The following is a 13,109-nucleotide window of genomic DNA, read 5'->3' as shown; positions in this document are numbered from 1 at the left end:
TCTACTGAGGGCAGTTCAAGTGCCTTTTAGTTCATGGCAATAGAAATACACCTATAAGATTCAAGATTTAAATCAGACCAAATACAGGAAAATTAAGACCAACGGCATCATATTAACTAAGAAGGGATAGCTTTTTAATCATCTATAGAGCTTTTAAGTCACATTCTACTTCACTCTGTCAGAGCAGAAATTGGTCTCAAGAGTACAACATTTTGGGTGCCTGGGTCAGCCTCAGTCGGTTAAGTGTCCAACTCTTGACATTGGCTCAGGTCATGATCTCACAGTTTGTGAGTTGGAGACTCCCATGGGGCTCTGAGTTGATGGTGCAGAGCCTGCTCAGGATTCTCTCTCTTCTCTCTGCCTCCTGCTCTCAAAATAAATAAATAGACTTAAAAAAAAAAAAAAGAGGACAACACTTTCCCACTTAGAATGCTATCATCTTCTAGAAAATGGACAAACTCCTGTTTCTTAGAAAGCTGGGTTTCAGTGGAGCAGCTCAGAGATGTCTTTGTTCCTAAAACCTTTAACTAAGCCAAGGAAATTAATACCTACTGTTACCATGGTAACTGACTTGCCCAACAGCTTGAGGGCTAAACTGAATCCCAACCTTTCTGAAAAGTGTTTAAAACAACAACAACAGGGGCGCCTGGGTGGCGCAGTCGGTTAAGCGTCCGACTTCAGCCAGGTCACGATCTCGCGGTCCGTGAGTTCGAGCCCCGCGTCGGGCTCTGGGCTGATGGCTCAGAGCCTGGAGCCTGTTTCCGATTCTGTGTCTCCCTCTCTCTCTGCCCCTCCCCCGTTCATGCTCTGTCTCTCTCTGTCCCAAAAATAAATAAACATTGAAAAAAAAATTTTAAAAAAAAAAAAAAAAAAAAAAAACAACAACAACAACAACAAAACACTGTTAAGTTACATGATACCTACAGATAACCACTTCCAGGAAAAAATTTTTAGTAAGTAGTTCAGTGTTTAACTGATAGGCAATTATACTGTTTAATGTGAACAAATTTCTACCTACTATCTAAAATAGTTCACTTCTATTTGTTCAAAATATGTAAAGGCTAATCTGATAAAATGTTTTTATAAATTTTGATTTAGTCAAAAATCAAGAATGTTTACAATGACTCTGAAATCTGCTAACCAAATGTCATAAAAGAGTGGTCATGGTATGGGGTGCCTGGGTAGTTCAGTCGGTTAAGCATCCAGCTTCAGCTCAGGTCATGATCTCATGGTTCATGAGTTCAAGCCCTGTATCGGGCTCTGTGCTGACAGCTCAGAGCCTGGAGCCTGCATCAGATTCTGTGTCTGCCTCTCTCTCTGTCCCTCCCCTGCTTGTGCTCTGTCTCTCTCTCTCAAAAATAAATACTAAAAAAAAAAAAAAAAATTTTTTTTTAAGTAGCCATGGTATATAAGCTGTAATTTCAATTTTTCACTTTGGGCATTTATGCAAATTTTACAAATATCCATTAAGTTTCACAATATTTCTCTGAGGAAGAAAACTCTATGACCATCACCATATAACAAAGGAATTTCTATCACAAAGGAAAACTAATAACAAAGACTAACTGATTTTGCAAAAGTTAGCAGACTGCTCTCATATTAAACATTATACTATTAAGGGGCACCTGGATGGCTCAGTCAGTTAAGCGTCTGATTCTTGATTTTCAGTTCAGGTCATGATCTCACGGTTCGTTTGTGAGTTCAAGCCCCGCATCAATGCAGAGCCTGCCTGGGATTCTCTCTTTCCTTCTGTCTCTTGGCCCTTCTCTGTTTGTGTGTGCTCTCTCTCTTGAAATAAACACACAAACTTAAAAAAAATTATATTATGAAGAGGCAGAAGACTAGAATGGAAAGAAATCTGGGCTTGGAGTCAGAAAACCTAGGCTCCCACGTTGCTTTGTGTCAAGAAAAATTATCCAAAAGTTAAACTATCCAAAAGTTAAGTTAAAAGAGAAGGCAGTACATCCTTTCAATGTCATATAGGAACACAATCTCATCCAAAGATAACTTTCATTAGAGAATATACCTTTATATGACTTGCTATTTACTACTGATTAAAAACTGAGACTCTGTGAAGTTACTTGTTAACTTTAAGTTTTTGTCTGGTTAAGAAGCAATTGAATTCTGTCATGTAGAAAAGAAAATGTCTGTAGGGATAGCTTTGTAGTTGACCCAGCAATCTTATTCCAAAGTTATTTCTCCAATGTCTACATGTAATGGTCAATTTTACAGGTCAACTTAACTAGGCTAAGGGGTTACCTGGCCCAGAGCTGGCTGAACATCAATTCTAGGTGTGTCTGGGAAGGTGTTTCCAGAGGAAACTAGCATTTGAATAGAACTTTGTAAAGACTGCCCTCACCAACAAGAGTAGGTATAATCTGATCCATTGAGAACCTCCATAAAACAAAAAGGCAGAGAGAGGGCAGATCTGCTCTCCACTTGAGCTGAGACGTTCTTCTTCTCTTGCCCTCCCATACCACACTCCTCAGTTCTCAGACCCCCCCCCTAGGAGGGGCACTTAGACCACCGGCTCCTCTGGTTCTTAGGCCTTCAGATTTAGACTGGAACTACACCACTGGTTTTCCTAGACCTCCAGCTTGCTGACAGCAAACTGCAGGATTTCTAGGCCTCCATAATTGCATGAACCAATCCTTCATAATAAATCTCTTCCTAGAGGTGCCTGGCTGGCTCAGTCGGTTAAGCATCCGAGTCTTGATTTTGGCTTACATCATGATCTCACAGTTTGTGAGTTCCAGCCTTGTGTTGGGCTCCACACTGACAGATTCTCTCTTCCTCTCTCTCTGCCCCTTCCCCATCACTCATGCTCCTGCGCATACTCCCTCTCTTTCTTTCAAAATAAATAAATAAACTTAAAAAAATCTTTTTCTATATATCTATATATATCCTACTGGTTCTGTTTTTCTGGAGAACCCTAATATACTATATAATCTCTGTTCCTCTTTGAACAAATTTTATCTCCTGCTGGTTCCCTCATTAGTGAACTGAATGTGACATCTGTTGATTCTGTACTTGTATGAGAATCGGTCTTTAATATTTTGGAAAATTACACTTTGACACTTGGCCACTTAGTATCCATGTGACTTTGGACAAGTCACTTTACTTTCTGTTTTCGTTTCCTCATCTGTAACATGGGATTAAATTCCTAATATATTACTTGCCTTATTACATTATTATTATATATTATATTACTTGCCTTACCAACCATGGCATCAATATAAAGATAAGCAGTGATAAACAGGACATTACATCTTTTAATCTACAGTTATACATAAGTTGGTATATCGATAGTGTTAGGATGCAACAGAAAGTTACTCAAATCACAGTTCTGATAGCAATCAAGCAGAAGGGAGAAAGGGAAGGGACAAAAGCAGGGAAGGAATGTATTCAGCTTTACAGAACCAGCAGTGTGGCCAAGGAGACACCCAGCCAGGTTGTTTCACCTGGTGGTCCCTTGTGGGGTGTTTCATCTGATAGCCTCTTATGTGAACCAGTTTGAGCCCTTGTGGACGAGTTGAGGACCTGTGCAGAAGCCCCGGGTTGTCCTGAAGCCCCGGGTTGTCCTGGGTTAGCTCACTGTAATACAAAGATTTCCTCCTATGGGAGGGGTTTTCTGCCATTTTTTGAACAGACGATGTATGTATGCACTACTAGCACATTGACATGCTAGGTATGCACAACTGAACTAAAGTGCCTAAGTAACAGAATATGTATAAGTTCCTTAAAGTATATGCAAGCTCCCTGCCTCTACCCCCAAATACACAGAATAAAAGCTTCCTGTACAACCCCACAGGGAGACAGTGCTTTTGAGAGCTAGCTCCCTGACTCCTTACTTATAACAGGTAATAAAAAGTTCTTTGCCTTCAACACTTCCTTGGGTTGTGTTCAATTTAATGCACCCCAATAGGCAAATCCCTTGAGTTCAGTTACAAGAGAAATTGTGATAGATCTTCTACTGTTACTATACCTCATTCCCTTCAGTGTACTGACAGGAATCAAGTGAAGATACCAAATCCATGCCAACTAGACAAGGCATATAAAGTTATTAAAAATTAATTAAGCAGAGAAGTGCTTCATCAACAGAACGTTCTTTTAAATGATAAATTCAGGGGCGCCTGGATGGCTCAGTCGGTTAAGCGTCCGACTTCGGCTCAGGTCATGATCTCACGGTCCGTGAGTTCAAGCCCCGCGTCAGGCTCTCTGCTGACAGCTCAGAGCCTGGAGCCTGTTTCCAATTCTGTGTCTCCCTCTCTCTCTGACCCTCCCCCATTCATGCTCTGTCTCTCTCTGTCTCAAAAATAAATAAACATTAAAAAAAAATTATAAATTCAAATGGGGAGAGAAAATGAATTCATTTTCCAAAAAGACTTCATTCTTACCCATTAGACCTGACCCAAAGTATAGTTTTGATACTGTAAAAGTATATTTAGGAGGTTTCCAAATATAATCTAAATTACAACAGTAATAGTCACATACTCACCTTTTTGTGCATGTACAAAATAAGAATGAATTAAAAAAGTCTCAATGACTTATAAGTTATAAAATGGGACTAATAAATATTTACAAAATAATTTAACACAGAGAGCTTATAAAACCAAAGCAGCTTAAATGCTTCAGCAATTCAATTTGGTTATCAATGCCTTAATTTTGGTTAGACTCTCTGGGTTTCATCTATATAGTTATATTCTTTTTCCTGAGAGGCAGCTTCTAGTCAAAACGTCTTTCAAATTTAATCAACAATGCAATGAACTTTAAACATTCTGGGTTTGCATAAAAATCCTAAAAGAAAACAGGTGGTTAACTCTTGGACATCAATCTTAGCAATATTTTGGGGATCTGACTTCTCAAGCAAGGGCAACAAAACCAAAAAACAAAACCAAAAAACAATTGGGACTACATCAAATTAAAAAGCTTTTGCACAGTAAAAGAAACCACCAACAAAACCAAAAAGCAATCTATTGAATAGCACAAGATATTTGCAAATGATATATCCAATAAAAGGTTTATATCCACAATATACAAAGAAATCGTACAACTCAACACCAAAAAAAAAAAAAAAAAAAAAAAGTGATTTAAAAAAAAGGGGGGGCAGAGGATCTAAACAGACATCTTTCCAAAGAAGACATCCAGATGGCCAACAGACACATGAAAGATTCTCAACATCGCTAATCATCAGGGAAATGCAAATCAAAACCACAATGAGATATCACCTCACATATGTCAGAATGGCTAGTATCAAAAAGACAAGAAATAACAAGTGTTGGTAAGAATGTGGAGAAAAGGGAACCCTTGTGCACTGTTGGTGGGAATGTAAATTGTACATTTAGCCACTACAGAAAACAGTATAGAGGTACCTCAAAAAACTAAAAATAGCAATACCCTACAATCCAGGAATTTCACGACTGGGTATTTATCTAAAGAAGATAAAAACACTAATTCAAAAGGATACATCCTGATTTTTATCACAGCATTATATACAATATCCAAGATAGGGAAGAAACCTAAGTGTCCATCTAAGGATGAATGAAAAAAGAATGAAAAAGGTGTGCAATGGAATACTACTCAGCCATAAAAAGGAATGAAATCTTGCCATTTGAGACACCATGGATGGCCCTGGAGGGTATTTTGCTAAGTGAAATAATTCAAAGAAAGACAAATCCCATACCAAAACACCAGAAACAAGACTCATAAATACAAAAAGCAAAGTGGTGGTTGCCAGAGGGGAGGGGTGCTGAGGAACAGACAAAATGGATAAAGGGGATTAAGAGGTACAAACTTCCAATTATAAAATAAATAAGTCATGAGCATGAAAAGTACAACATAAGGAATATAGTTAATAATATTATAATGACTTTGTATGGTGACAGATGGTAACTACACCTGCTCTGGTGAACATTTTGTAATGTGTGTACAGCTGACCCTTGAACAATATGAGGGTTATGGGCACCAACCCACCACACAGTCAAAAATCCACATATAATTTTTTACTCCCCCAAAACTTAACTACTAATAGCCTACTGTTGACAGGAAGCCTTACCAATACTATAAACAATTAACAAATATTTTGCATAAGTATAAAGTAAGCTAGAAAAAAAATTAAGAAAATCGTAAGGTGGAGCCCCCAGGTGGCACATTTGGTTGAGCATCCAACTCTTGATTTCGGTCACAGTTCTCACAGTTATGAGTTCTCACAGTTATGAGATCAAGCCCTGCTTTGGGCTCCCTGCTTGAGATTCTCTCTCTCCCTCTCCCTCTACCCCTCCCAACTTGCTCTTGTCCACTCTCTGTCTCTCTCAAAAAAAAAAAAAAAAAAAAAAAAAAAGAAGGAAGGAAAAAAGACACAAATCATAAAGGAAATACATTTATGGTATTGTGCTATATTTATTAAAAGTATTCATGTACAAGTGGACGCACTCCATTCAAAACCATATTGCTCAAGGGCCAATGGTAAATGTTGAATCACTATATCATACACCTGAAACTAATAATATTATATGTCAACCGTACTTCAATTAAAAAAAATCTAGATTTAGGGGTACCTGGGTGGCTCAGTCGGTTAAGCATCTGACTCTTGATTTTGGTTTACGTCATGATCTCACGGGTCGTGAGATCAAGCTCCCTACCCCCACCCCAGGGCTCTACACTGACAGGACAGAGCCTGCTTGGGATTCTCCCTCTCTGTCTGCCCCTCGCACAGCTCGCACTTGCAAGCAAAAGCACCTGTGCACTCTCTCTCTCAAAAATAAACAAACAAACATTAAAAGATTCTGGGCTTGATTTCTTTTTATTTATTATGTTACATATTTTCTAAAAATTGTAACCTCGCCCTTTGAGTGTATCTATACTTAGTAATATACTAGCAACTAGTTTATGTGTGCATACACACACATACACACACACACACACACACACACACACACACACACACACACACATATGCACATATACCCAATCTATAATTCACTTTAGGAGTTCCAGTGGTACAATCGGTTAGCATGTGGTACTTACAGAATTCATTTTAGAAGATATAATTTATAAGGTATTCTTCTGTACTGTTTTAGAGAATTCTTTCTACTTTTCAATGTACTACTAGAAATAGGAGGGGGTAGAGGAAAACAAGAGAAACCAAACAATCCATGACAAAGCCCTCATTAAATCCCTAATTAAAGAGGCTTTCAAGACTTTCATTAATCCATTGCTAGACTTCTGCTAATCATCATTTCCTCCCAAATAACCCAGGCAAGCAAACTAGAAAAGCTAAAAAAAACCACCTATTAGCATTTGGTTTGGCTATAGTAAGTTACTAAAATTTTAAAAAGTAATAGAATGTTTTTTTGACAGACCCATTCCTTTATCATAGATACCTACCAAATTTTCATAATTATCAAATATTATATAATATGATTCATATTAATAAGGTATAAATAAAAATTTGTATTAATAAAGTCAACTGAAATAAAGTGTAAATGAAACCAATCAAATATAATAAAATGCCATTAAAACGCTAGCAACAGGGGAAAGGATAAAGCCTCACTCTATGCTGTGTCATTGTGAGAAGCCGCACTGCCCATAAACCAGGAACACGACTTGACCTGAACTGAGTCCATAGCTCATGAAGTGCTTTATAACTGAATTTCACTATCCAACTGAATAATTCATTGTTTTTAATGAATTTCCTCTGTTCTGTAAGTAGCTACAGCCAGTCAGCTGAAATCAACCATTATAAAATGGGAGAAACTGCAGAGAAAGTTTTCAAGTAAGTCAATTTAAAACTTGCTTAGGCTGCCTATTTTTCCTTTTACATTTATTCCTGTTACTTCACATGGCCTGAGATGAAATTTCATCGGACTCATTATCAAGTGTACATTGATGGTTGCCTGCCCACCATCCATTCCATCCTGCACCCTTTTTACAGTACCATAAATTTAATTTAGAAAAGACTAGTTATTTACCCACAAAGCCAGTATGCTTCAGGAAAACTGCCCTCACTCCCAGCTCCCATGAGAAACCCAAGTGATCTAAAGGTAACCTCATGCCCTTTGGGACAATGATGATTCAGAAACTCGGGTTAAACTCAAGGCATTCCCCCAAATTTGGCTTAAGAATAAAATATACAACCTAATTTAGGCCAATGAGACACAAGAAGAAGGTTCCTGAAGATAATACTGTCTTGTACTGGTAAGAAAGTGATTTGAAGAGATGCCCTCTATTTGAGAATGTGAAGTCTGGGCCATCTACAGCCATTCTGCTACTACAATGGAAGTCAGCTGGAGGAGAAAGCCATCTTAAATAGAAATCCAAAACACAGAAAAAAGCAAAGATGACAGTGGGGTCACAGTCAATGGACAAAGGCAGATTAACTAATCAGCCCTGCCTTAGCCTTCACGTTACATTTTAATAATATATTTCCTTATTTTTTTAGCCTGTTGAAAGACGTTTCCTGTGCCTACATTCTAGCAACACACAAATATAACTGAAAATAAAATTGTGTGGTTAATCCTTTTCTTTAATTCCTTATCTTAAATAAAAATGAATTATAAAGATAAAATAGCCAAAGTATTCAACAAAAGTTTCATAACTTCATATGTAGAGTTTCGAAAACTTTTTTTTTTTTTTTAATTTTTTTTTTTTTTTCAACGTTTATTTATTTTTGGGACAGAGAGAGACAGAGCATGAACGGGGGAGGGGCAGAGAGAGAGGGAGACACAGAATCGGAAACAGGCTCCAGGCTCTGAGCCATCAGCCCAGAGCCTGACGCGGGGCTCGAACTCACGGACCGCGAGATCGTGACCTGGCTGAAGTCGGACACTTAACCGACTGCGCCACCCAGGCGCCCCTCGAAAACTTTTAAAATAACAATAAGAATCAAAATAACAGTAAATAGCAATTTAACAGAAACTTACAGCAACTAAGTGGGAGTAATATTTAACTTCAGGATGCAAAGCTCTGCAATCCACTGTGTTGAAATTCAGCAATGCCACACAGAAAGAAAAATGCATGGGGCACCTGGGTGGCTGTCGGTTAAGCGTCCAACTTTGGCTCAGGTCATGATCTCGCGGTTCGTGGGTTTGAGCTCCACATCGGGCTCTCCACTCTCAGCGAGGGGCCCACATCGGATCCTCTGTCTCCCTCTCTCTCGCCCCACCTCCCTCTTTCTTGCCCCACTGGTCATTCTCTCTCTCCCTCAAAAATAAACATTAAAGACTTTAAAAAAAAAAAAGAAAAGAAAAATGCATAAATTTTACCACAAGACCAGTAAGTGTGGGAGGAAGGGTGAAAAATAAAAATGTAGACTGGGTAAAAAAGACGTTGGGAAACTAATACATAATTCTGAAAGCAACCATTAGTTTATCCAATGCAAATCTTTCATAAGAACCTCTTAAAACAGGATGAATTTATATAAAATGAATAAAAGAGGGGCACCTGGGTGGCTCAGTCAGTTAAGCATCCGATTCTTGGTTTCGGCTCAGGTTACGATCTCGTGGTTTCATGAGTTTGAGCCCCACTTCTGGCTCTGCACAGGCAGCACAAAGCCTGCCTGGGATTCTCTCTCTCCCTCTCTCTCTCTGTCCCTCTCCCCACTCATGCTGTCTCTGTCCCTCTCAAAATAAATAAATAAACTTAAAAAAACTTTTAAATGAATAAAAGGAAAAATCAGCAATTTTGTGATTATACACCTCCTAGAAGGCAAAAGTTATTGTCTAGTCCAATTGTCTTTCTATTGTACTTCAGTGCCTTCATTTTATGAATGAACAGCAAAAGCAGATCAGGTGCCAGTAGACAATGCCTCATGCTGCATGTCAAAATTTCTAGAAGAAACAAAGCTTTGGTATTTTTTCCAATGGCGTCTATCAATGCTACCACAGACTACGAATATCTCCCATCCCTCTATCCTCTGGGCTTCAACGAGCCTAAAAAGGGGGTGAATCTCTGCCCTCCCCTAGCATATCAGACTAAAGATGGAAGAAAAGATCATAAAAATGTAGGGATAAGAAAATGGAAGTCAGAAAGTAACAAAGATTTAAAGTAGGCTTAGGAGAGAAGGTCACTGGTTTCACATATTTTTGGGAAAATGTGAAATTATACTAATTACTTATTTTCCCATGAAGAAATTATTCAACAACCATCCTCCTTCTTAATTCTCCCATTTTTAAGCATTTTATCAAAAAAAAAATCAACTTTAAAAGAGGTTGACTGCTACTACTAACCAGCTTTTACAAGAGACAAGCTTAACTCTTATCAAAAAGCTAAAGTCTCCTAAAATAAGTAATTTTTCCATAGTATCATGAGGGTATCTTATTTGATTAAAAGGAACAAATATTCTGAATGACCAGATTCATGATAAGCCTACCCAAAGTAAGTACTTCTCTATATATGAGCAAGAATCAATTTGAAAATATAATTTATATCTGAAATCAATAAAAGCAAAACGACAACCTACCAAGAAATAAACCTAACATAAAACATAGAGACCCATTTTAAAGACAACTAGAAAAGTTTACTAGGACGTCCAAAAAGGGCTATTTGACACACTTAGTTTCTGGATGGTTAGTCTCAAAATTGTAACCACATTAATTAAATCAGTACACTCAAGAAGTAATACCAAGAAAAAATGTCAGCAGGAGTTTTCATCAAATCACACAAGTTTATATTAAAGTTCTCTAGGAAAAGAAAATGCTCAAAAGTAGTAAATATTTTTTTGAAAAATAAGACCAATAAGGGGAAGCTCACTCTGAATATGAAATGGTACAAAACAACAGTAATTCAAATTATGTGGAATTGGTATAAAAAAAGATACAAATCAACAGAATAAAATATACCAGTTCTGAAACAGATCCATGCAAATATAGAAATCTGACATACCATAAAGGAGATTTCTCATCTTCAAGAAAGAACAAAGTATTCAATGAATGGGCCAACAAAACTGTCTAATTCTGATATACCACTGTCAGCAAAAATTTTAAAGGTTAATCATATACAATATATTTGCAAGAGAACAGGAACCAGCCTTATCATTTTCAAAGACATTTTGTAGACATTATCAACATTTTAAACTGCATACCCTTTAAGCCTGCAATGATATCTATCCTATGGAAATACATGCATATATGCACAAAGATGTATACATTATATCAGTCTGTAATAACAAAAATACTAGAAGTAATTAGTAGGGTAAATTAACACTTAAATAAATGACATATCCAAAAAAGAACTCAAACTCCACACCCAAAAAACAAAAAATCCAGTAAAGAAATGGGCAGAGGACATGACTAGACACTTTTCCAAAGGAGACATCCAGATGGCTAACAGACACATGAAAAGATCATGTGTTTTCACATCACTTTTCATCAGGCAAAATGATGAAACATCATCAACATCACTCATCATCAGGCAAATACAAATCAAAACCACACTGAGGTACCACCTCACACCCATCAGATTGGCTAAAATTAACAACTCAGGAAACAACAGATGTTGCCAAGGATGCGGAAAATGCACTGCTGGTAGGAATGCAAACTGGTGCAGCCACTGTGGAAAAAAATGTGGAGGTTCCTCCAAAAATTAAAAATAGACCTACCCTATGACCCACCAGTAGCACTGCTAGGAATTTACCCAAGGGATACAGGAGTACTGATGCATAGGGACACTTGTACCCCAATGTTTATAGCAGCACTCTCAACAATAGCCAAATTATGGAAAGAGCCTAAATGTCCATCAACTGATGAATGGATAAAGAAATTGTGGTTTATATACACAATGGAGTACTACGTGGCAATGAGAAAGAATGAAATATGACCCTTTGTAGCAACATGGATGGAACTGGAGAGTGTGATGCTAAGTGAAATAAGCCACACAGAGAAAGACAGATACCATATGTTTTCACTCTTATGTGGATCCTGAGAAATTTAACAGAAACCCATGGGGGAGGGGAAGGAAAAAAAAAAAAGAGGTTAGAGTGGGAGAGAGCCAAAGAATAAGAGACTCTTAAAAACTGAGAACAGGGGCGCCTGGGTGGCTCAGTCGGTTAAGCGTCCGACTTCAGCTCAGGTCATGATCTCACAACCCGTGAGTTCGAGCCCCGCGTCGGGCTCTGTGCTGACAGCTCAGAGCCTGGAGCCCGTTTCAGATTCTGTGTCTCCCTCTCTCTCTGCCCCTCCCCTGTTCATGCTCTGTCTCTCTCTGTCTCAAAAATAAATAAACGTTACAAAAAAAATTAAAAAAAAAACAAAACTGAGAACAAACTGAGGGTTGATGGGGGGTGGGAGGGCGGGGAGGGTGGGTGATGGGTATTGAGGAGGGCACCTTTTGGGATGAGCACTGGGTGTTGTATGGAAACCAATCTGACAATAAATTTCATATATTGAAAAAAAAATAATTAACAACAACAACAACAAAAAATAGACCTACCCTATGCCCCAGCAATTGCACTACTAGGAATTTATCCAAAGGATATAGAAATGCTAATTCGAAGGGGCATATGCACCCCAATGTTTATAGCAGCACTATCAACAATAGCGAAATTATGGAAAGAGCCCAAATGTCCACTGACTGATGAATGGATAAAGAAGATGTGGTGTACACACACACACACACACACACACACACACACACACACACACACACAAATGGAATATTACTCAGCAATCAAAAAGAATGAAATCTTGCCACTTGCAACAATGTGGATGGAACTAGAATGTATTATGCTAAACGAAATAAGTCAATCAGAGAAAGACAAATATATGATTTCACCCATATGTGGAATTAAAGAAACACAACAGATGAACACAGGGGAAGGGAAGGGAAAATAAGATAAAAACATAGAGGGAGGCAAACCATGAGATTCTTCACTTGATCTCAGCCAAAAGGCCGAGAAGCAATAAACCATAAGAGATTCTTAAATACAGAGAACAAACTAAGGGTTGCTGGAGGGGTGGTTGGTTGGGGGGGATGGGCTAAACGGGTGATGGGCATTAAGGAGGGAACTTTGTTGAGATGAGCACTGGGTGTTAAATGTAAGTGATGAATCACTGGATTCTACTCCTGAAACCAATACGTTATATGTTAACGTATACTAACTTGAATCTAAATTT

The 13,109-nt window shown here is 38.1% G+C and overlaps 1 protein-coding gene and 1 pseudogene across 4 annotated transcripts in view; both read right to left on the bottom strand.

The window, feature by feature from the left end:
* The window catches only part of WRN (WRN RecQ like helicase), a 151,080-nt gene that overhangs the window by 125,644 nt on the left and 12,327 nt on the right, over nucleotides 1-13,109 (bottom strand). The gene's annotated exons all lie outside the window — the stretch shown is intronic.
* LOC112870066 (U2 spliceosomal RNA) lies at nucleotides 12,758-12,897 on the bottom strand (annotated as a pseudogene).

The sequence above is a fragment of the Puma concolor genome, chromosome B1 (assembly GCF_028749965.1).
Source record: "Puma concolor isolate L17-30 chromosome B1, mPumCon1.1.hap2, whole genome shotgun sequence".
Taxonomy (NCBI): Eukaryota; Metazoa; Chordata; class Mammalia; order Carnivora; family Felidae; genus Puma; species Puma concolor.
This window is presented reverse-complemented; position numbering and strand designations above follow the sequence as displayed.